A 26,764-nucleotide genomic window follows, 5' to 3' on the forward strand; every position below is an offset into this window, starting at 1 on the left:
CAGTACTGAAACTCATCCATTGATCCCCCAAAAACAAGAATCAGTACTGGCCAGGATTTTAAGTGAGTCTATTGATAACTCTTAAACTGAATCCTTATTACTAGTCAATGACTAAAGCCAGGATAATCATGCTAGGGTGAAAAACAAAATCTATCTTTTGCAAAGATAACTGTGAAATGAGGACCTCGTTGGATGCTTTGCCAGATAAATTGAACATCATGTAATGTTGTTTGAAATAATGTAATAGCATATTTGTAGAAAGGCAAGACAGTTACCTTTGCAACAGACAGATTTTGTTTTTCCTAAAAACATTTATCTTACTCCATATATTGCATTCTAGACCATCTCTCTAGATGTACTTTCATCTGCCTCAAATTTACCAACTGAGAACACTTCCTAGAAAGTCTTACACTTAACCCACACCTTGACCTGAACTCAGAAAGTGATAAAGATGCAAGAGTGCCAATTGGTTGAATTCTTAATTCACGCAGGAGAAGATAAACGAAGGAGCAAAACACAAATCAGCAGGTGATATATAGAATCATCAGACAGCCCATCAAATTCATATATTAATGGTATAAGATTAGGAACTAAAATCTATAAAGCATAATACTATCATCTCAATATAGTATAAATGATTGTTTTATTACAGCCAAAAGCTAGCAATTTAAAAGAGCCAACAAGAACACAGCACTCAGACAATATATGTAAAAGAAGGCAGTAAAAGTCCCCACACTCTGCATGTTTCTGTTGGAATACAACAAAATCTTCTGCTGTATCTCCACCCTTCTCTAATTCCAATAATGTTTTCAGAATGTATAATTATACAACCAAGAGTTTCTAAAGCTTTTTTTAAAAAAAAAAGAGGGCTTCCTTTGTGTATATCTTGACATTAATTTAACCAAGGAGAGAGTCCCACCCTTAAACATCCATGGGTGAGTAGATCAATAGGTACCGCTTCGGCGGGAAGGTAACGGCGTTCCGAGTCGTCATGCTGGCCACATGACCCGGAAGTGTCTATGACAACGCCGGCTCCAAGGCTTAGAAACGGAGATGAGCACCGCCCCCTAGAGTCGGATTCGACTGGACTTTACGTCAAGGGAAACCTTTACCTTTACTTAAACCATATCAGTCTAAAATATAAAACTTTGGAAAAGTTAAACCCTCCTTTGAAAATATCTAATATATCATTTCAATGATTCACTCAGCATCCAAAAATATTATAGCTATTGAGTCCTGTTTGATTTGAGGTATGGCAAATACAAGGTTTATAAATCTGATAGTGTCACAGCAATATAAACCTAACCAAAGCTTTGTGCACACTAGTAAGAAGTACAGTGTATAACCTATAAGCCAAAGCAACTGTTAAAACTTTAGTATCCATGCTTAATCCAGGAAATATGTCTATAATTATAGCACATAGTAGGATTCGTCTGCAGTTTAGGAATGACTATATTTGTCTCATTAAAACAAAAAAGCAGGGATTTATTTGGAGGGGAAAAAACTTTCACCATACCATATGGCTCCAGAAAGGGAGGGGGAAAAAAAACCCCAGTATTCTTTTTTGTACCAGTCCACTGAAAATAAGTTAGGGCCAATTTTCCCTAAAATTATAGTAACTATTTCTTGAAACGAAAGAGGTAAAGTAAGGTGAGTAAAGTAGTCCTGTGATAAATGTAGTAACCTTGCTTTCTGTAAAAAAAACCTATCTTCAAGGATGAAGAACTGAAACTATACAATTTAGAAGAGATTTCAAAAAATGTTGATTGTAATATTGAGAACCTGTATACACCATTTGTATCTCCAGAAGATGGCACAATGTTGCATTTGTTAAATCTTTGAGCCTGGAAACCAAAAACCTACTAGACTTTTCCTCCTTTTCCCAATACTGTTATCTGGGGGCAATGCAATAAAAATTCTAGGTTGGAAGCCTAAGGTCATATTTATCAGAGACCAAAAATTTATGTCAGTCAGGAGCTGGATAGGCAGCATAAAAAGTTAACAATTCTTAAGTTAAATTCTTAGAAGACAAAACTAAAGCCAACTGTTGCATCTTTTAAAAAAAGAGGCATACGTGAGAATTCACCTTCAAATTCCAAAGGTAATGATGTCCATTGCTAAAGCAAACAAAAATTGTTGTTGCTTGCTTCATCTCCTTAATAAAAATGTTTATTTTACAGCACAGGTATTTTCAAGAACCAATTAATAGATTAATTTAATTTTTTATCAAATAAAATTTCAAAGCAGCATGGTTTGAAATTGTGATAGCATATATGTCTCATGCTTTAACTTTAAATAGCAAGGAGTGAGAATTCAGGAAATAATCTAGCTGTGTATGAAAGAAATGAAAGTCTATTTCTCCTGAGAAGTATTAAGTGAAAGTAAGAGAAAATAAGTATCTACTCAATTAAATTCTTGCGAACTATTAGGAATCCAGGAATATAAGTGTGGTGGTAGAGCTTACAGTCTAAAAGGAGTTTGACTCAAATCACCTACAGTTATTATGCAATCCATTGATTTAGAATACAGGTGTTGAAAAGAATTATTTTCTGATGAGAAAAATGCATTCAAATATATGGTGATAAAATCCAAAACCAGAATCTATCAATCCAAATTGGCAGTAGTCAATGTAGTGTATCCCTACTCCTTGCTACACCAGTAAACAAACCAATTACAAATATTACATGGACCAATGGGAATGGAAAAGAAAAGACAATTTTACTGATTAACCTATTAAAATATACAGATGGTAAATGAAGGCAGTTGTATAGAAGGAAAAAATGAAGAAAAGAGAAGGGGAAGAAAAGGCAAGACGAGAAGGAATGGAAAACCAAGCAAAGCTGTAGCAGAAATCTCAATTCATAACCTTCTCTGTAGCCAAGGCATACAGTTATATCAAGCAAATGTGTACTGAAAACCATAGATGAAGATATTTAACAGCCGAGATGCAAGCAGGTGTACCAGCAGAAGAGGAGAAACACATTTTAATCCTCAGTCTTCAACAGGAACTTTTGCAGGTGTTTTTAAGCCTCCACACAATTAAAAAAATGAATGTATGTGCCATTTAATAATTTCAAAACAAAGACAGTGGGAAACCGCTGATTGAATATTGAAGACCCTTCTCACAAGCAGTATTTCTCATTATAGTGACCTCTTTCTACATTGCTGAACTTCCTTAGTGTGATTTGGGAAACAATAATGCGACACTGTTTATCTCCCCGCTCAATCACATGAGTGGCTCAAATCTTCTATAAAATTTCATCTTTCACTGAAAATCTAAGAATCTTACCATTAGTGACCAAGGCTTAGGAACCCTAACCCTAACCCTAACCCTGTATGAAAGTGTCTTTCCAAACTTCTAGTATCTAATGTTTATTTTATCCAACTCTCTTGCCTTTCTGATAGCTTACAAACCAACTGCATGTCACTGAAAAGAATATGACATCTACAACAGTCAAAACCTCTTCAGAAATAAAATTAAGTGAAATAATTTCAAAAGAGCCATTATGATAAACAACCACATCATAGGAAACTGTTTTATTTTGAACACCACAGCTCCAAGCATTAGCTGAACCTGATTTCTGAAAAGACACCTTATAGAGCCAAAATAATATTTTTGTTGAATTAATTTTAAATCAACATTTAAATCAACAGGGTCCCCCGTGTGGGGGAGATGGGCGGTGATAAAAATTTGATAAATAAATAAATAAACATAAATGTTCATATATGTATACAATGGTCTTCCATTGATGTCTGTGGACCACCTACTGTATGCCAATTCCTTATTCTTAGCCTCCTTATCCTCTTTAGAAATGAACAGCCAGCATTGACTAATTTTAACGTTACCTGGATAGCCCTTTTGGACTTTTTTTGCTTGAAACAGAGAAAAATGAAATCATGATATCGATTTGATCATTGGAAATAATAATGGACAATAGAATTAAGGAAAGCTATGTTGTAAACTTAGAGTAAGATTTTAATGAAAATGTATACTTTTATCTGGAGCGAAGAAGGTTGGAAGTCATTCTTTTTCTGTGTTTTCTTTTTTTTCTCTTTTTCTTTTTCTGCACTTTTGAATTTGCTCTTGTTTTCTTACTTTATTTTTTTCATTTCTTGTGAGCTTTTATCTTTTTATCTTGAAATCTTCATAAAGTTTATTGAAATAAGCAGCCAGGTATGGAGGAAATAAATGGTATATCTGTTTTGGTCTGCAGTGGTTGGGCCATTGTTAGCTACAATATTGCTTAGCAGCTATGAGGACATGGCAGGAAATATTGTTTAGCGTTGTCAAACCATTCAATAACTTCCAAACTTTAGGTACCTCCTTGTTGCCTTTGAACCTTTTCCAACTGTTGTATTATGAAATAGTATGGATTTATCTATACATTCCTGGAGAAAGTCTATCTATGTGGCCAATAAGAGTTGACCCCAACTTGATGGCATATAATCAACCAACCAACCATGCTGGTCTTATCACCACAAGTAAAATTAACTTATTATGTTGCAGCTCCTCAATTTAAAAAATAAATAAAAAAAAATAAAAAAACACAGTTACAGTCTAAATCTATTAATTTCTCTAAGGTATCCACTCTGTCCTGTGACTTGTTTTTCCCCAGAAAAGACTATCTTGCTGTTTTGAAAGTTAGATTCCTTTTTCATATTGATTAGATGAAGATAAGGCTCAAACCACAAGTGGTATATTCAACATGTCTCATACAATAGGAGGGGTATTTCAATATTTTTCAAGGGTTTGGACTGTAGCAATTATGAATTTATTAGGCTGTCAAAAATGCCATGCCAGAATGGTTCAAGATCAAAACTTGCAATGGATTAACCCGTTAGAAAGAAGATGTGGTTTGTGGCATCAGGAAAGCTAAAACCTACTTCTCAGACTGAGAAGAGAAACTTCCTGAGTGGAAATTGAGGGGGAGAATTTTTTCACACAAATCTCTAAAACAGCACATTAGATTTCTCAAAATACATTTAAGGGTTACAGAGCGGATACATATGGCACAAATTACCCATAGCAAAACATTCATTTTTACAGTATTAATTTCACCCAACTGTTCAGTTAAGTGAAGCCCATCTATCCAAATCTGTTGCTATTTCTCAGAACAATAAATTATATTAAGTATTTCAGTTTAAAATAAAAATACCAGATACCATCTTCCCAAGCCCTCTTGAGAGCTATCAGCCAAGCTGGAATACAAGCAGTCTGAATTGGCATCAGGTAAAGTCATGGGTAGGTTTAATCAGAAATGCTATACTTTAGTTTCTAACAGACAGACAGTCAGCCCTGAGTTTTTGGTTTATTCTGTACTCTTGGTTTACTTGACCAACACATATCTAAATTCTAAACTGTCCTCTGTCTTTTTTGAGGGTGTGTGTGTATATAATTACCATGGATGGATGGATGGATATTTTTATTACAATCATGAGAAGGTGAAAGGTCCCCTGTGCAAGCACCGAGTCACATCTGACCCTTTGGGGGGAAGCCGCTTTCATGACGTTTTCTTGGCAGACTATAGCGGGGTGGTTTGCCATTGCCCTCCCCAGTCGTCACCTTCCCCAGCAAGCCGGGTGCTTCTTTTACCGACCTCGGAAGGATGGGAGGCTGAGTTAACCTGAACTGGCTACCTGAGAGAGAATCCAGCTTCCACTGGGATCAAACTTGGGTTGTGGCGAGAGTTTTTTCGGTTGCAATATTGCCGCCTGCCACTCGAGGCTCACGTTATAATCATAGACCAGCACAAAAACAATTTATAACAAAATTTACAACCAATCTAGTGAAGACAATCCATTCCAATCCAATCAACATGGAATCAGGTACGGCTGAAAACAGATGAACAAAGGAATGAATAAAATCATTTCTGTTTTTGGAACAATTCTATTTCCTCTCCATTCGTGATTCCTTTACCCTGCAATCTCAGTAATTCTGTTGGTTATTATTTTGCACAGGTTTAATTGTACAATAAGTGGTGTTATATTTGCTCCATAGTTTCTCTCTATATTTTACCCATTTAGAAATGAAGGCAATCATAATTTTCTCTACAATCAGTCCAATTCCCTTACAAGCAAATGACTCGTTAGCTGCCTCTGGCATGAAAGTGGAAAAATTAATTTGGGTTAATCAAACGGGGAGGATGAGCAAATAGGGAAGGCATCAGTTTCATAAAATTATGAGAAGACTTTTGGGGAGGGGGTGCTCATAAATGCACACAGGTGTGAAGAATGGAGGTACAACTTGCAAAGCGATTACTGGTAAAACAAGCAGAAGAAGAGCTACATCACAAAAATAAGGAACAATCTTGTATAGGTTTATCCTGAAATAAGTTCCATTGTGCTTATTACAGAAAGTGATTCCTAGGTAAAAAAAAGTTTAGGATTGCAGTTTTAGATTAAATGATTAGTAATAAAATTCCATTAAGCACAGTGGGACACATGCCTTCTTTGCACTGCACAAGGACATTTTCAAACTATACGCAGAATGCTTGATCAAAAAAACCCACAACAGATAACAGAATATTGTAGATGCAAGTCTATGTTTAAAAATGAAAGTGTTCTTTTTTCTCCATTTTTCTTCTGCACTAAGGACTAGCAGGCAGGGGCCTGCATGGAAAGGAGGTCTAAAATGTCAAGAATACTGTGGCCATGTGATAGAAGACCCACCTATTTAGGGGTGCGTCTTTGATCACATGGCCATAGCCATCAAGTTGACCTTTTGGACAACACCCCATGGATGTCCCAGAAGACAAATGTAAGGTTAAAATTTTGTAGCAAAAGACTGAGGGATGTAATTTGGCCAAAGGTAGGCCAGTTCATTTAGGCAGGAAAGATTTAACTAGGTTCTTCACTCACTTTCTGAAAGACACGTGTTAAAGAGGGACAGGGCTTTCTTTATGTGGCAGTGCCTGTTATCTTGACTTTTTGGGGCCCCACCCTGTGGATGACCTGGCAAGCAGGGCTGTGCAGTGCTTCTGATATAATCTCCAAATGACGCTGCAACTGAATCTTTTCACATGATTGGGTGACAGAACAGAAGAAGAGAATAACCTGTTGGGAAGTGTCTTGTCATTTAGGCAATAAGTTGCACTTTGTGAATAACTAAATATCTCCTAAAATATGATTCTATGACTTTTATAGATTACCTTTGAGTTTTTGAGAAAAAAATCTGAATTGCAAGAGAAACAGAACACATGGAACACATGTTTAGAGAAGCAGCAGCCAACACCCCTTCCCCAAGTTTCAAAAATATTCTGGATTTTTTTTTCTTCAGGAGAGGGCAGAGAAAAAGAAAAATATTAGAAACTTTCTGAGAATCAGTGTTTTCTAAAAGCTTTCTGTTCTGTATCAGCACTTAGCATACCCATAATTGGACTCATGATCCTTCGGAGAAGCCAGTGATACCTGTTAATTTATAAAGAAATGTATGCAAAAGAATATAGGAAATGTAGGGATTTTGTGTTCAGTAAAATAAACTGCCTTGTGTTGAATCGGCCTGTCGATTCATCTATATTTTCAGCCTTGTCTGGCAGAAACATTCCAGGGATTTCAGCTGAAGAAGCTGAAAGGTAAACTGGAAGTTTCTGCAGGGAAAGCAAAGGCACCAGAATCATTGCAACACCTTTTACAACTTTCCCTTCCTTTCACTTTACTACAGCTAAAAAAAAGAAAAGCAAACTACTGTATGCTGGTCAGACAGTGACTGCTGCTTATCAGAATGCCAACCTCCCATCAGATTTTCAGCAGTATCCTACGTAAGACTAGCTAGCAACATTTGTGCCAGCTAATTAACATATTGTGAAATGGGAAAAGGAGCACAGACTGGGACACTGAGATCAGGCTTTGACTATTTAAACAGGGCCATGTGATTTTTATTTCATCCGTTATCAAAGAATTCCAAGGTTAATCTTGTAAATGTGCAAACCACCATGTTAGGGAAGTAGATGCTATTTTGCAATTACATCTCATTACTCATGGAGCTCAGATGTTTAACCAGCACCATTAAACCTCAGGTGACAGCCAAATGTAAGAAAATCTATAGCAGATGCATAGCAAAATGTGTGTGTGTGTGTGTTTTGGTCTGGATCATTATATGCATTCTCACTCTGCATATCCCGATTTCATATGGTGCACCTGAGTACTCTTTTCACAAAAACTCACTCACTGCCTAAAATCCCTTCTTACAAGGATCTGGGTTGAATGCCTTCATGACAAGCCACCAGATGTTAGCCTTCAAGAAATGTTCTCTACCAGTACGTTTTCATGGGCTTGCTGGACACAGGGGAGCTATTGTAACAGTTCTTGAAAACATATAAAAGAAGCCATGGGAAAATTTCGAGACATGACTCTCTTGAGCAAACAGGCTGTAAGAATAAGCATTTTCCAGGACCCAAGCAGGCCTTCAGTATTTGTAAACATGTGTTGATCGGGAGCAGAAAACTGCTTAAGTGGGATCAAAGACTTCCATAAAGAAACATTTGTGCACAGAGGGCTCTGTTGCTGTAATTAGAGACCCTCCCCACAGAACATTCCATATTTTCTATTTAAAACAGTATTAAAAACAATTAGATGTCTTCGGATTCTATCGTCAGGAAATGAGTTCCAGGTGGTTATCACGGTATACAGAATATACAGACTATCCTTTAAAAAAAAAGGAGGGGGGGAAGGTAACAAGAAAAATGAGAGGAAAATTTTCAAAAGTTGTTGCAATGATTCTAGTGCCTTTGCCTGCAGAAATTTCCACTTTACTGCTCAGGTTCTCCAGCTAAAATCCCTGGAATGTTGTTGTCAGGCAGGGCTAAGTGAAAAAACACATCATCTGGGAGAGACAAATATGTAATCATACATGTAAAATGTGAAGCATGTTCTCAGACAAAGGGTTTTTCAGCAAACAGATAATGTTCATCTTATTCATGTGTTCTTTCTAACAAGTGACAGGCCATTTTTGCCCTGTATGTTCTCCTTATATGCTCCCTTTATCCTCTGTGTCCTTGCTATGTTGAGGAGAATTCCTACTTGGATTCACTTGCAAACATAGATTTTTGAGGCGAGATCTGAAAATCCCAAATAAGATCTGCAGCTAGGCCCAGAGGCATGAACATCAAACTTTGAGGATTCCAAAACGACATAGTACACCATAGCACACAGTAACATCAGCACATAAGTGCTAGTTATATACTTGTCTCCCAATGTCTGATACAAGTGTTTAGGTTGCAACATTCACAGGATGAAGCCATCACAGGTTTTATTATTTGCCCCCTACCCCAATGGGTTGCTTGTGGGAAGGAGGACAGTTTAGGGCCAATTTGTGGAGCAATTCCCACTTGAGCTGATAGGGATGCAAAAATCACACTGTACAAACTCTTGTCTCCTAAGAAAGGCCATGTATGTTTTGTACCAAATTTATACTCTTCTGGGCATATTGAAAAGTTACTAAAAGCTAGTGGCTACTAAGATATTAGGCATGATCTAGTTTTACATTGCTAAACACCCAAAAGCTTGAACACCAGGCCCACATGTTATACCAGTAGACTAGCTCTTGGGGGCAATGGCGATGATGCCACCTCTCCCTAATAACAGCCAGAGATTGTTTCTCTAGATTATCAACCCAACAATATGCCTGCTCAGGATGTTGGAATAAGGGATGGATACTTTTAAAGATTTTTGCACCAATTATCTTGACAAGTGTCCAACTTCTTCACCAGAGGGGTGAAGGTGAACCCCATCCCCCCAGACTCCTTAGTGGGACAAGCATTTTGACAACCTGAAGCCTGTGTGTTGACCTGCTGTGGCTTCAGATTCTCTTGGCAGATATATGTGGTTTAGTGACTTAAAAACAATGCTCTTGCTCATAATAACAAGGCCTGCTTTTGAAGGACCATATAACCTGATTTAGCTGCAACTGCAGTTAAATAAAACAAAGGATGGTTTGTTTGTTCTGAAAGTAGGATCAAGGAAAGTTACCGGGAGAAATGAATTAACTGACTTTTTAAAAAAATCAGGTGGTCAAAGGTATTCTGCTGTTTCTGAGTTCAATTTTAAGAGAAGGCAGTGACCATGTCAAGGGCAAAATACAATGAAAATAAACGTACTTTGTAGTGACCCTCATTACAGTTGCTCTATAAATGGCCAGCATTTTGTTTTCTCTCTCTTTTTTTAAGGAAAAAAGACACAAGAAGAAAAATAACAATAGCCGTCATGCCCTTCAGGTCAGGTAATCAAAGTCAGAAAGAGGCACTGAAGATTTTGAACCCCATTCAGTCCAGGAATCTAAATTAAAGCATCTCATATAGATGGATGTCAAGCCTGTGTCTGGTTCATCCAGTGAAGGGAAACCCACCATCCCCGTGTAAAGTGCTCTGTTCTCAAGCACTTAATTGGAAACTGCCTTCCTGTAATTAAGATCTTATACTTTTTTTCTTGTTAGAAATGAGAGAAGACAGATCTTGGCCTTCTTCTATATAAGATCATCTTCTTCAGGAATTTGAAGAGTGCTATGGCACCGAAAGACCCTCTCATCGTCTTTTCTCAAGGATAAATCTGCCCAGCATCTTCAGTCCTTTTCATAGGATTTAGCTTCCAGTCTCAAAACCATCCTTGCTACTGTTCTCTGAACCTGTTCCTGTTTCTCTGAATCCTTCTTAAAGAGTTGTGCCCAGAACTGGACACCGTATTCAAAGAAGACTAAAGTGGAACTGTTATTTCAATTCTCCACCTGAAAATTTCAGAGATGTGTCTGTTTTTCTTCTTTCTCCGGATTTTCACAGTTTAGCTGAGTCAAAACCTTGCCCCTCAACACTGATACAAATTCTTTTATCTCAAGAACATAAGGTCCCCATTGGTCTCTCTGTCCCAGCTTTCCTTCCTCCAGTAGCTAAAGATATACTTGCAGGAAGCCCAAAACCAGAAGTAGAAAAGAACATCGCTGTCCCCGCAAATGACATTTTTTCCTGGTTCAGTATCATATCTTATTGCTCTGGTCTTCCTGCATCAAAATGTATTCCTCCTGTCTTGTAACTATTTGGACAATTATCAACCAAAGAGGTCTTTAAGGTACTGAATACTGAAAGCATCACCCCAGTCATTTATCTAGCATTATGCTGCCAGTTAAAATGGTCTTCTGTCTACCCCTTGTTGTCAATGTCTTATGGCTCCACAGCAGTATCTTGATTTACTGGTTGAAATGTTGTAACCTCATCTCACTGTCTCTTTCAATGCACGTGTTCTGTTACTTGGCTGGGAGATACATTGACACTTTGATATATAAACTAGAGAATAAAGTAGAGCTGTAAATACTGCACAGAAGCCTGTTTCCCCATAGATCAAAGGATCTAACATGTTCATTAGTGCGTGGAGGTGTAAGGATGTGTGCACACTAAAAGCCATGTAGGTATAACAGAAACAAATGAAAATGTTTGCAACTTCAATAAAAGAAAGCTAGAATAAGGTGCTTGAGAATACCTTGAAAAGCTCTACCCATCTAACATTTATTAAAAATTGTTTTCTAGTTACTATGGCTGAAGGTTCATAATAGCTATTAAAACTAACAGTGGCATTTGCCAATATAAGCCCAGGTTTCTGAACACCTCTGCACCAGCTCTGAATAAAATCGCTATGGGATTTAAACGAGAATGCCAAATAGCCATTGCTGTATTATGCTCCTGATGTTTAATTGAATCTCAAACTAAATGTGCTGATTATATATTAATTAAAATATATACTTAATTAAAATGTGCTAAAGAAATATTGCAGGTGCATTTTAAGAGAGATTTGTTTGGTCAGCTGAGATGTTTTGCATTGCAATTGCATTATTGTTATTGGCATTTCTAAATCACTCCCTGCATTTGCTTTTGAATAAATGTCTCTGAAGCTCACCAGTATAATGTATTATGGGGCTATGAAACTGGAGGAGCACATTACATATTCATATACACTTGGCTTTAACCACTTACAGTATCACAATGAAATGAGGATCGTTATGCCATAAGTTTGCTGAATCAGGTCTCTAAAAAACGTAAACGTGCCAACAATAAATATTGGAATGGCCACCCAACAGAGAAACCCAATGAGCAGTCTAGGACTAATGTTGATAATGTTGATAGCTCTTAGCTGTAGAAGTATACCATAAGTTCTGAGTAGCTTAGCTGAGATTTGCTTAGGTACAGGCTGTATGTTGATGCTGGAATTAGATCCAGTTTCTGGATCAAGCGATTGAAGGTCCAAAGGTCCTACCACCAAAGTGGACTCCTTTCCCAGCTCTTGCAAATGAACAGGTCTGGCCAAGATCCTTTTACATGAGGTCTACAAGAAGTTCATTTCTTGCTACATTTATCTCCTGCCTTTTCTCCAGATTATGTAAATGAAGCCTGAGAGAATGGCTGGCCTAAAGCCACCAAAATTGCTCAGGTCCACAGTCCAGTAAGACTTAAAGTTGAATCTCACCAGGACTGGTCCAACACCAGCTGTTGACTGAAAAGTAGCCTTTTATGTTTTATGCTACATCCTTAATTGGGTCAGAGTCGGATCATGGTGCCCAGGATGACATCCAGGACTAGCAGAATGATGAAGCAATGTTTCAAATAGTATTGGTGTGTGTAAGGAAGGGAAAATAGGAGAGCATTGTGACCAAAAGGTGCAACAGAACTATAGCTGGTTCCTCTTTCAGATCCTCTCTGGGCAAGAAAAGTCCAGCCCTGTTGACACTGATCTGGTCTCCACTTTAAGACCCACCTTTAACGCAACGAAAACAGGACCTGGAATATCTTACAAAGGATGGAAATTCCCTAACGTTCTATCAGAATGACAGAAATAACTGCAGGCCTGATTACTAAACAAAGGAGAGAATATTTTCTATGCAATACTTTCATAACAGGAAAAGCAAAGACCTCGTGGTTTTTTTAGGATGCATTCTGTAAATCGTTGGTACTATCCTGGAGTAAGGAAGCAAAAAAGGAAAACCATCTGACTTTTTACAAAAAGGGGAAAAGAAGGTTGAATTCCTCCACTCTAGCAATTTAGTGATGCAGAGGGTTTTTTAAAAAAAAATAAAAAACAAAATAAAACAAAACACTTTTCATGTTAATAAGTTCGTCCCCAGCATATGGTAGTACAGGAGAATGCATATTTGTTTTTAGCATCAGTAATTTCTTTAACGACTTTTTTTTTTAGAAGTAATTGTGTCATATTTGCAATGTTCACTTAATAGAGCTCCCATATTTCACAGTTTTAAAACTCTTGAGGTTTTTCTTTTTGTGCTAGTGCATTATTTATGGCATGTTCCATGGCAGGGAATGATGCCAGTAGCAACAGAGAAGAATTATGCACAGCAAACAAGTCTGTTAGTCAAGCTGGTCGGTGGGTCTAAGACAACCATCTGTCCATCCAGAACATGGATAGTTTTTCCATGCAAGAGAGAAAGGAAGAAGGACACAGCCCAGCTGGACATCAACAGACCAGCTTCAAAGTCTGGCAAAACCATCATAACGTATTTGTCTCGACCGTACCAGTAGTCCCATCACGAGTTGAGCTGCATCAAACGTATTGCAACCTATTCCAAAGCTTTCACAGAGCAACACTTTCGACTTAAACCACCCAAATTCAAAATTGTGCCTAATTTAGCCAATCAGATTAATTAAAGCCCAAAGAAAGCAAAACTAAGCAAAGGCTGACATCTACAAACTTATAAAGGCTTTGCTGGACTTTGAATTTGAAGAGGAAAAGCTGTTTTGCAGAGTATGGGCACCCATGTAGCGCCTCTCAGCAGCACTTTAAAGCAAATGCACCTTATCTTGGTTTCCAAGACGTAAGGAATCTTAGCAAGTCATATACAGTATCTGCCTCTCTGAATCACCACTTTCCCTTCTAACCCAAAGTAATGTGCAGTCCTTCGACACATATTGGTTAAGAATTATTGACCCCTCAGAACTTCTTCCAATACTAGAGGATTTGCCATGCATCTATTAAAAAATATAACTTTTTATAAAGTGTTATTAGAATACTAAATTAGATGTTCAAGAGTTTAAGAAGGCATGGAATAACAAATTAAAATATACTAATGTCAGTGGAAGATCATTCTGGCAACAAAATCCATATTTATATAGATTTAAAGTTATGATCATGGCAACAGCTATTTTGTTCTGCTGAACTTCAGTATGTCTTTCCAAGAAAGTAAGAATGGGTTCATCTAATTATTTGAGAGGTGGTGCTCTAAGCGTAATGTTTGAGTTGGCCCTGTGATGTCATCCCCCTTTGGGACAGTGGTTATTTGATAGGATCATGATACTGGCTCCTTTGGGTCAACAACTATTTCAGTTTTGATTTGCTGGCATGTGTAATCATAACATTGTTCTGAATTACAGTAGTTTGGCAACTAACAGAAGGACAACAGAAATGTATGTTGTGCATTTTTATGATTGCAGAGGTAAAAATTTTAAAAATCATAAATCATACAACAAAGTTGGAAAGATACTCATTTTTTAGACTCATCAATTACAGAATGTTCTCTAGTTGAACAAGTGTTTTAGCCCCTGAAGTCCTAACTGGAAGATATTTCAGGAATTTGTACTGCATATGCAGTTTATATGTTTAATTTCCCATTTGTTTCCTAATATCTACTGACTTTGGTGCAAATATTTAATTGTATGACAAGGCATGGCTATTTATAGACATCCTTATTATTCAGTTAAGACCAGGTTTGTTTATGAGCGGGAGAGGTATCTGTGTTCTTTTTGTTGTTTCTCTTTTGCATTTGTTTGATTTAATATCACAGATGTGTTATATTTTGATATTGTAAACTGCCAAGAGTCTTTTGATTTTAATAAATAAGGCAATAACTAACTAAATAAACAAACAAACAAACAATTAAAAAATTAAACACTTTTTCCAAAGGGACAATCTCAAGGGAGAAGTGGTGGTAGACAGGTCATTCTTCAGAAAGGGACAGTGAAGGGTCTAGATTGTCCCCAAACTTTGGACTTGTTTCCTTAAGGGAAGAATATCTCCCTCAGGGACTGTGTATGTTCAGTGTGCATCAAAGCTAAATAGCTAAACACAAAGACGTTTAGCTTATGCACCCATTAATTCTGGTAATTTTGTGTGTCTGTGTGTGTCTTTTTAGTGCTTCTCTTTTCTTTCTTTATTTAAAATTATTGATTTTGGTTCTGCGGAGCATACTGTAATTATGGTTTGTCCTGACTGAGAACAACCCAAAATTCCCCTCTTCCCGCCTCCCCCACAGCTTTTTGTGGAAATATATATTTTCTGTGTGGGATCTGTGAGTCTGTGTGTCACTGTGTCTGTGTGACTATGGCTTGTACCTGAAGGTGAGAGGTGTCTCTCTGAGCAAATGACCTATTCACTATAGGTTTTGCCAGCCTTCGTCTTCTTACTGGCAGAAATAGGAAGGACCAGCAGAGATACCAAGCTGGAATTGGGAACAAGCTTTTATGAAATCTCATAAAAGTTTATTTGGTTGTGGGTTTTCCTTTAAAAATCAGCTATTTCCTTCCTGTTTTTACACATAGACAAAAGCTCGAAGCAGGTTACTATCGACAGCTTGGTTCCATTCCCTTCTAATTGCTACCAGACTGCAATTTCTTAATTCCTATCCAAATTGCACAGCCTAGTTTATACTTGTTTTGACAGTTTCTAATAAAGAGTGAATAACTTGAACAATACTTTAGCTTCATCTAAAGCTATCAATGACGTATAGGATGGCACCATTTGGGACTGTACAGAATCTTCATTAAAACATGATTGACATTAACAAGAATTAACAAGAGTCTTACTCTTCATTTACAATTCAGTAATATCATAGTTGAGAAATATCATCAAAAGCCTCCACACCCATGGACTAGGTACCCACAAGTTACAGTAGATTACTACAATCAGGTTCCAGCTGGGGATGCCCCTGAAATGAGTATGGAAAATGCAGCGGGTTCAAAATGCAAATGGACAATAGGAGCACAAAAATCAATTTTTGCAAAGTGGCTTTAGCTTCCAGTTGTGTTCTGTACCAAATTCAATCTTTGCATACAATCCTTGCATGGTTCGGGTTGGACCTTCTTGTAGGCATGTCTTTGCTTTCATAAAAAAATGTCCAGAAAGAGGTACTTCAAAAAGGCCTAGAGTCAGGGCCTTTTTGGTGATGGCACCAACACTGTGGAATTCTCTCTTCCAATTAACTCTTTATATGCCTTAAGCAAAGTCTTTAAAGTATCTTTTTACTCTTTAACTTTCCCCACTACTAATTTTGCTGCCTGATTTAATTTGTTCACTCCATATCTATTTCCTATGTTTTAAAAAATGCTTTTTGGTATATGAGCATGATGCTGTCATTTGTGATATTTGCTGCTGATTGTAGACTGTGCTATGATGCTTCTACCTGGTTGTGTCTTGTTTTTATTTTTGATTATTTATTGGCCATTCAGTTGGGAACAAGCTGGATGTAAGTGAACTATCTAAATAAATAGTTCAATGGCTGTCAGGGTTCATAAGAAACTGTAAAAAACGTTGCAATTTGGAACTCAGTTGAAAAGGAGAATAAAACCTGCCTGTATTTTATTTATTTGTTTGTTTGTTTGTTTGTTTATTTCTCTCTCAGATTTTGTCGCTGCCCATCTCCCCCAGAAGAGGGACTCTGGGCAACTTACAATAAAGTTAAAATGCCACAAAACAACACCATAAAATATAAAGATAAAGATAAAATATACCACTGTCTCGAGTTGGGTCCCAAATAATCTGGGACAGGCTCATGGCTACCATGGTGGCCATGAACTCCCAAGCTGCCTCTGAAGCACACCCCAGGGATGGTAAGTTGAAGTCCCCCAGAACCATAAGCCTGGGGAACTCCACCGCCAACCAGTCTCCAGAAGTTCAGGCAGGGAGTTTGCCACGCAGCAGGGAAGCTGGTACAGCAGCAACGCTCCCAACTGCTCTTGGGCACCCAACTTAAAAAACAGGGTCTCACATCCAGCTACTTGTGGAGCAGAGCCCCTGAGGGCCACGAGAGACTCTTGGATGACAACAGCCACCCCTCCTCCCCTGCCCTGGGGTCTTGGCTGGTGCCATACCGTATTGTTCTTGGGACAGGACTTTGGGGCCAATGTCCAAGGTCCCACTTGCTAGAATGAAGAATTGTTCACCAAACAATGGCTTGCCACATTTGGAAGAAATTAGGATTGAATTAGAAGGAACTCAAGAGACCACAAGAGCTGAAAATGGAAAACTGACCCTCATCCCAACATCTTCCTAACAGCTCATTCATTTCATTTCAGTCATGACAGCGAACGATTTCCATTAATGCAGCGTTCCTCAACCTTGGTGACTTTAAGACGTCTGGACTTCAACGCCCAGAATTCCCCAGCCAGTGTGCTGGCTGGGAAATTCTGGGAGTTGAAGTTCAGACGTCTTAAAGTCACCAAGGTTGAGGAACGCTGCATTAATGCATTTGAGAAGAAGAGAACCGTGGCCCTTGAGAACTATCGCTGTGACAGTGAGACTGTGAGTATGCAGGATTTCCTTTCTGAGCTTAGGAACAGCTTCATTTTATCCCAGTGACATGACTTTGATTCCATTATGCCCATGCTGATTTCTGAAATAAGCTTTCCAAATGAGAAGCAAGTTTTCAAGAAAGATTTGTGGGTGTTTTATAACTGTATCTAAAATGCTAGCATTTGTTTATGCTTTCTTCTTTCTTCCCAAGCCATTCCCTCAAAACCCTCTAGAAGCACATTTGTATTTTCTGTGCTGAATACTAAGCAAAATTGATTTATGGGCAAAAGTTGGTGTACGATGAATAGCAAACAAATTCATTATGGTGGCATAAAAATATCAAACTAAATCACACTGGGTATTTTATTAAAACACACAGAGCTACTGAAAAAGCAATGTAGGTAAATAAACATTATTATTACTAAATAGATGCTATTGCTGAAAGGAAAAAACAAAAAGTGCTCACATTTTCTTTCATTAGATTTGCTTTGGAGCATTTGCTGTTTGGTGTGCTGTCCATGAATGTTGGCTCTACCTGGCAGTTGTTGCAGTTCAACAATTCAAACCAAACTATTTTAAAGATGTATCACTAGGACCATTTGAAAAGGAAAATCAAGGCGACTAAGGATGAAGACTTTCATATTTCATGAAAGGTTAGTAGTTCATTTTTTAAAAAAAATAGTCAGGGGAAAAGAGACATATATATCTCATTAAAATATACATCTCAAAATCTGCAGACTAAACATAATATGCATAATTAATTGGTAGTCCATCATGCTGGGTTTTCCCCCTTGAAGCAAATGCAATACATTTACATTTGCTTCAAGTAAAAAAAAATACAGAAACAAATTTCTATTGCTCGTTTTGATAACAAGTATTTATGTTCAAAATAGTAACTCATGTTGGACTATTTCAAATATGTTTTAGGATATAGCCAATATTAGTTGCGAGATGCAATGCTAATATTAAGTCTTCTCATGATGCATAGAAAATCCTATGTAAACGGGAATGATATTATTTATAATCTCATCACTAAAAGTGATACTGTCCAACATGCCAAACTGTCACATGATTGAAATATTGGCACGGGGCTGTTGGAAGTAGAACAAGAATCTTTACAACATGAATAATTTTTCCTCTCAATGCCCGATAACAGAATGAATATAAATGCTATTGCAGCTCACTGAAGAGAGTTATTTCACACCATATGGTCATTCTGAACAATCTATGATATTAGCAAAAAGAGTTTGCTTTTGACCAGACAAAGCACGTTCATATAGGAGGATGGGGTTGGTGATATCACCAGCTGAGATGGCTCCTTGCACAGTTCCCCCAATCACACAGGCCCTTCCCCTCCACCATTCTGTAGACTAGAGAGGTTCTAGATGAAAATGACAGGATTCCATGTGTTAACAGGCAAGCTGAATTTCTGGGTGTGAGAGTAGTTTATATGTTGGAGAAAGAGTAGCTGGACCATACAAATGGTATGGTAGGTGCATACACAAAAGTACATCACCCGGAAACATTGATTGTAGGGAGGGACAGAACCTCCAGGGTTGGTTTTAGCTAAAGTCCTTCTCCTTCTTCTCCCTTATGGATATACTTTTGCTTATAAATGTATATGCAGGTGGGTTGATAACACTAATAAAGCATTACGAGGGATGAATAATAAATATCCATATCAGATGCTCTCAAAATACTCAGCTTCTCTTTACACTTCCATTGAGAATATATCAAAGATAGCATCCTTAGACCTCATCTGAAAATGTTGCCTGTTCCTCCTTGAACTTCAGAATAGCTTCCAATTATATGGACCTCCTATTTTTTTTTAGATTTTTTTACCCCGCCTTTATTAGTTTTATAAATAACTCAAGGTGGGGAACATACCTCATACTCCTTCTTCCTCCTATTTTCCCCACAACAGCAACCCTGTGAGGTGAGTTGGGCTGAGAGAGAGGGACTGGCCCAAGGTCATGCAGCTGGATTCTATGCCTAAGGTGGGACTAGAACTCTCAGTCTCCTGGTTTCTAGCCTGGTGCCTTCACCACCTCCAGTCCTCTTGGTAATTGAAATGGGATTGAGATGAACAACATATCACTGAATTAAAATGGACTGGGCAGAGTTAAAGCATTCAAATTCTTCCTGGGACTTCATTTTTTGCCACTCAAATTTGAACTGAGTCTGCCTCTAAGAGCCAATCCTACAACAGTTATCTACTAGGCAAGATCCCGGAAAATGTTCTGTGGCATATGAGGTTGTTTCACAATCCCTTGGGTTGATAAATCTCTTTCTAGTGCAAAACAGAAGGAATTAGAAGTGCGTTTCTCAGCAGTATGTGATTTGACATGCAACTCTTTGAGCACAAGTTATTTTGTGTATGTATGTATGTAAGAATATTGAAAGACCATGCCAATCTGAGCAATATGAACAAACCAATACAATCTGAGCAATATGAACAAACCAATATGAACAAACGAATTGCTCAACAATTAGAACAATCCAATAATAACCAATATCATAATAAAGACAACAACAAACAAACAAACTCACTGTAGGATCCAAAGTTTCACTAAACCAAGAGATTGTTAAGGGCTTTCTTCTTCCACCTTCAGGGGAACACAATATTCATAAACAACCTCCTAATTTATCTACTAATTACCGACTAGATAGCCTCTAAGAGCATTAGATAAATAAGTTATTTGTCTGAAACTGTTCTGTATTTATTTAAAAAAATGAAAGCAATGGCTGCTTTTATTATAAAAAGTGCAGACCCAGAATGACCTCATCTCATCAGGGTTAAGTTACATGACAGAATGTCACAGTTAATTCGGTGGTATGTATGTTTGTATCTATGTATGCATGTTTTATTGGTGAATTATAACAACCAGAAGTTACGGTGAAGTACAACCAAAAATATAACAGTGCTAATATAAATGCTTTAAGTAGTATTAATAAGCTAAGAAATGTGTGACCAAATAGAGCATTTGCTGGGGGAGAAGGTCAAAGAGTCAAGGCGGTGGTCACAGCCATGCAATCAAACATTTGCCTCTTTTTTATGTACATTGTATACATAATACGTCTAAAAGGGAAGGGGTTCAATCATGCGAGTGCAATCACCATTTTGACTTTTTTTACAACCCCCCATGTATGCCCCTGTCCTAAAGACTGCCCCTTTTCTCCTGATGGGAGTTTAGCTATTCAGGAAATAAATTCAGTCTTTGCCTCTTGCTTGTTTTGAGAAGAAACTGTATTTCTACAGCATCTGTTCTTGCAGAACGTGAAATCTCTCATTTCCTAGCAAATTCTTTGGGTTAAATCTTTGCATGTATGAAAAAATATCAACACTTGTGTGAACATTGTGAAGAACGGGAGTGGAGTTATTTATGAGATTTCTCAGCAAAAGCCTGGTGGATCAAACCTTCCCAATTTGGAATGTTGCCCTATGGGATGGATGGATGGATGGATGGATGGATGGATGGATGGATGGATGGATATATATATATATATATTCAATTGCTATTTGGCATGGAATTGTACAATTCGAGCACTGTATATTAGGACTCATGTTGCCTGTTCAATCCCATTCCAACTCCACCCAAAGCTAAGAAAGACCTACTATATTTACTGAGGGGAGAGATACAAAAAATGTTCAATATTAACACTGTCCAGGCATCTGAAAGTGCCTTCACTACATTTTGAAAGTTGGGTTTTTTAATAGGATCTACCTGATGAACCATGTTAAATAAAGTTTGTCCCCCACATCAATCTTCTGGAACTTTAGTCTGCAGTATTTTCAGCGCTACTGCGGCCATAGTAACTTTCGCCTTGTTTTGTTAGTAACTAGAGCACCCCAAGAACTTGCTGATGTGGAATGCCCTTTTGAGCTTGATAGTTAATTTGGCTTGGTGTCACTAGAGAATTGATGGGAAACAACTCCAAAGTAGGTTTTTATATGTAGGGTTGTGATGAAGCTTCCATGTAGGAACACCTACCCTTTTGGCTTTGGGGGCTACAAGACAACTGGTTATTTTTCCAGTATTATTAAACCCCATTACAAAAAAAAGCTAATCAAATGCCAGTCATTTGATTGTGTAACAATTTGACCTAAAAATGCATTAAATGTTTATGAAGAAGGAGATTTAGTTTGATGATAGTGGGTTTGTATGTGTGGGTGTGTTCAAGACATCCCAGATATTTGTAGCAAATAGCAGTGCCTGATTAAAGATTCTCCAAACCACCATGTACATTGCATCCATTTTTATCGAACGATTTGATACCTCAAAGAATAGAAGATCTAATAGAAAACACTTGCATATTTAGGACGGGCAATACCAGGCCTGAACCAGTGCAAGAAGGCTTCAGACTTTCTGGATGTTGAGACTGTTCTTCATCAAGAAGCAAGAAAACACATCTGTAGCTGGTTTTCCTCAAACTAGTCTAGAGCATTAATGCTTTCATTTGCCTCATGCTGACAACTGTATCACTGGCAATGGAGTCTGGAAAAGGTTCTTCCCAATATTCTTCCCAGAAAAACCAGTTCTACCAATGTTCGCTCCTTGACAGACGTACCTTCTGCTGTGAATTTGGATCTATTAAATTACAATAGGATTTTTCTCCTACACCAAGGGTGGAACACTTATTGACAATCTTTCCCAAACCAATCTATTCTGTTGATGTTGAAACTTCAGCCAGGATGTGGAGGTGAATGAAGTCACATGCTAAATAAAAAATTAGGGTTTTTTCTCAAATATAAGGCTACTGTGAATATCTGTGATTTTTCATTCCTGCAAGTGTGTGTATCCACAGATATTCTCACAACGAGCAGCAGGCTTGCAAATATTTCTGTTGGATCCATCAGCAGAGCAGAGACTTAACTGCTCAAGTGGGACCCACAATAATCATTCTGATCTGAATTATACTGCTATGTCTTTGAATGAAGAATATTATGTGTAAGTAAGTCTATGGCAGACACTAAACACATGAATGTCCAGTCGTGATGTGTATTCTCTTTGCAAATACCATATATCTGCTTTTGCAGACAGATGTCCCAGATACAACATTTGAGACTGTTAGACAGTTGAAATAGATGCAAAAATAGCTAGTGTTTGGACATCTGCAAAAATAGAGGGACAGCTTTTGTATATTCCTGTGCAAATACATAGTTCTGGATTGTTTAATTCTGAACTCCTGAATTAATCCCTATCCTGTGCATTTTTTATTTTCAGTGGCCTAGATCTCACAAAGATAATCAAAAAGAGAGGCAGACTGCACTGCAATAGATTGTAAAATGTCCTTTCATGGAGACCATTACAAGTCAGGATGACGACCTGTAGCCTAATCATCTTCTAGATTTGCTAATTTTCTAAAAGCAGGGAATTTATTATTGATGTGTGCACATTAAATGGGGCAAGGCTTCAATAGGTCCGTCATACCCACCATTTTGAAGCCAGCAACCATCACTGCAGATGCCCATGTCTCCATAATCATAGTAGTAACAGCACCAGTAATTGGTGACCATTCTTTAATCTCATAATGGTAGCTTCAGTTGCCTTTTTAAGTTGTTCAGCATTTGCAAGCTTGCACAGATTCAGGGATGCACGCTCTATCCTTTTCTCTGTGCATCTTCCCCAGAGCTAAGGTCTGAGATCACTGTGGTTCTACCTACAAAGCACGAAAACCTCTTTCTCTTGGTCTATTGGCTTCCTGCACTTCTCTGGAACTTTGAGGAAAAAGCAAGCCAGATTTTGCAGGGAAGACTCTCATTCCGCTTGGCTAAGAATGTAAAGTTGTTTAGCTAGACCAGGCATGTGAGTCACCCACAGAAGGTTTCTGTAACCGAATGTGTGATTTCACCATTGAGAAATGAAGAGCATTCATGGAGGAATATTGTAGAAGATGAAGGCTTTTGGGGGTCTGTTTGCCTCTTTCTCCCATACGATATACATACACAGCCATCATTCTCCACATATTTAATAGATGTTCCTTCTAAAAGGTTTCCTTTTTGAGAGAAAAGAGGAAAAGGAACAAAGAGAAGAAGATGAAGCTTTCCCATATCACACAGCTGCTTTGGAGAGATTGAAGATATACCTTCTTTGGCTTGTGAGATAAAGGTTAGACATCTTCAAATAAGAAAATAATATTACTGTAACTCCCTGGACAGTAAGATCCATGCTACCATGATTTCGTAGTCATTCTGCCTCTCCATCCTGGATACTGCTTATATTAATTTAACGCAAGGGCTGTTTAGCTTGCAGTCCATTTATTATAAATATTTTGTTTGCGGGTAAGATTTACAGTGTTTATTAATCCATCACCCAACTCTCTGAAATATGATGGATTATGCTGCATAAAATGACATTCTTTATACACTTTAGGTGGTTTAGCAATTAACTCTTCAAACCATCACTGCTACGTTGATTTTTTTTTCTTTTCTTCTTTTTATTTATTTTTTTAAAAATACATACTAGTCCAAGTCCCAGAAGACTTCTATTGGATTTTAAAATGCAAGATAAATCTATACATGCTGAAAGCATCATTCTACCAAGTTGCTTCAAAAGTCCCTTATCTGGAAAGTTACAAAACAAGAAATCAAAGAAAATAAAAATATCTGATTAACAAAATTAATTTTAATTTTGACAATGGCAAATCTCATCCTGTTGCCTTGTTTGATTTGCCATCCCAATTTATAAACTTGAAATATGATTTCACATCCAGAATACTGCATTTCTTTATTCCTGCTACAAATGTAAGTGTTCTGAGCATGCATCAGCACACATTTTTCATGGACACAGTATTATTTCTCTGCTCACAGAAATTGAATCTTTCATGAAAAAATGAAGGCCTGGGTATACAGCGGTTCTTTAGATAAATGCAAGTTATTTCACTGGACTTCTTTAATTTAGGTTTTTTTTTCATGTATATCCCATATTTTCTCTAGAAATGCAAAGTGGTATACATGGGGACCCCCCTCATTTTTTTTCCCATTTCCTTATTAGAGAGAATTTTTAAAAAATGTATCTGTACTGCCCAGTTGTTGTCCAGTCAGAGAATGATCTGGCAACCATTTTTGGCAGGCCGGAATGGATGTTCTCTGTACTCATCTCCTCCCATTGCAAATGTGACTTTCGCTCAGATTGTCTTAAGTGCTCTTGACCATTTTGCTTGGTGTGCTTTACTTTGGTACAAGCCAATCCCAGTGATTCATTGGCTACTTTTCAATGGAAGGAAGGCTGCCTTAACTGAATTACCATGGTCTCCAATGAATTCTAGAAGTAACGGTACTCTGCTGTAATAGCAGAGTGGTTGTAAGACTTGACTTTTAAATAGAAGGTTGCACATTTGAAACCCAGCAGAAACATTTTCCCTCTAATTAATAGGGCTTTTTCCCTAAGCTACTTCTTTTCCTTGGGCTTTTTTTTAATAAGTCCACAGTGCACCACAAATTAAAAATCCTCTAAGAAGCAATAAAGGTTTCCCTTCAAACAGAAAACTAGCCTCTTCTCCCTCACAAACTAGGTTTTTGTTTTTGACTTGTTTCTCCTATGAAAGAAGAAACATCATGTAATAGATACACTTTCAATCTGAGGTTGCATGGGCCCAATCATGGGATTACTCACTCACTGAGAATTAGGTTAGAAGCATAAGCAATTTTATGAAGAACCTCCCTTCTAAACAAAGCTTCTTTCATATACTACAGCACCAGAAATGATTGCAAAATGTTGTCTTCTGGGATACGTAGTGGCTTCTTCAATTATCTAAATGGGAAAGGGATTAGTTTTAGCAAATAAAAGATCTGCTAGTCTACATGCTTCTCTACCAGGTAGACGTGATACCACACTAAAAATAATAATGCAGAAAATCAACCCTGATCAGTTGCACTATTTCCATATTATATTCAAATGGGATTGTGTTTTCCAGATCTGTTCCAATAGTAATGCTTGCCATACTTAATAGAAGTGGCAACTACCTCAGTCCTAATTTAAATTATTTAAATATTTAAATAATTCAAGAACACTAATGTCACTTTTAATGGATCATTTAAAACTTCTTACCCAAACGCTGACCATTTTATTTAGCAGCCTAAACTTTTTAGCATAGAGAATTTCACACTAAGATGCTCTGAATTTCAATTTCAAATGATACTATCCACTGTGTGCTGGATTATAAATGTTAGTAAGATAAAGGCAAAATCCAAAAATAAATGTTATTATATTTATTTCTACCACAGGGCACCAGAAACCTTAATGATGTTTGCATCTGCATAATGCCATTTTGGTTTCCCAAAATGTGCCTTGAAAATGTGTTTGCATGTAAGAAGAAGAAGGCAACATTAAAGTGAAGTTATATATTCCAAGCACTCTCAAATATGCCTTAAACCATATAATACAATATAACAACTGTTCTGTGACTTCCTACACCAGAAGGTTTCTATCAGAAACCTGACAGCTTTTTGGCTTATATTTATCCAAATTGTGTTTGCAAGCACAAATACTATGAATAGGCCATCAAGATTGCAGACTCACCATATTCTTGAGTGGCAGATGAGGAACTGGGAAGGTTTTCCAAAATATACAGTATATAAATTTAACCTCAGCTAACCTCACATGTCCCTCACATCCAGCTTTCTTCTGATCACATTAGGACCATTTTTTGAAAACAAGGATCAGATGAGAAGCATATCAGACTTGGCCAGTAGAAAGACCAGCACTTCCAGAAGAACAAGATGCTATAAACATGGCAATACTTCCTTTGAGAAGAATTCCTTCTAATACTATGTGATTGCAGATTCATCTTGACTCCATAGTAGAAATGTTCTCTCTCATTAAGTATTGCATTTCTTAATAATAGGCCCTCTCCAGAAAGATTTTCCATGCTGTCCTTGAATCTTGCCTCAGGCATGTTCAATGGCAATGATTTCCACTGCCAAGTTGTGTGACAATCCATTGTTTTAAAATGTTATTTCATTCCAGCAATCAGGTCTAACTGGATGCTCTTCCGTTTTGTTGACTCTCCCCTTACTCTTGCATTCCAGAATTTGCAGAACCTTAACACGGCTTCTGCTTTTAAAATGTAGATTTTTTTTTAAAAGGTAGAAACTTTTGATTTGAAAAACAGATAACCCTAATATTTTCAGTCATCCAGAACTTAAGAGCCACCTTTTTATTGTCAGTATGGGTTTCCATTTTGGCAAAACATAATCCAGTCCTGGCTACACAACCACCATTTGGAGAGCAGTTGAAGCACTGATGAGGCTTGCCTCTTACGTGCTGGG

The sequence above is a fragment of the Candoia aspera genome, chromosome 8, assembly GCF_035149785.1.
Source record: "Candoia aspera isolate rCanAsp1 chromosome 8, rCanAsp1.hap2, whole genome shotgun sequence".
Taxonomy (NCBI): Eukaryota; Metazoa; Chordata; class Lepidosauria; order Squamata; family Boidae; genus Candoia; species Candoia aspera.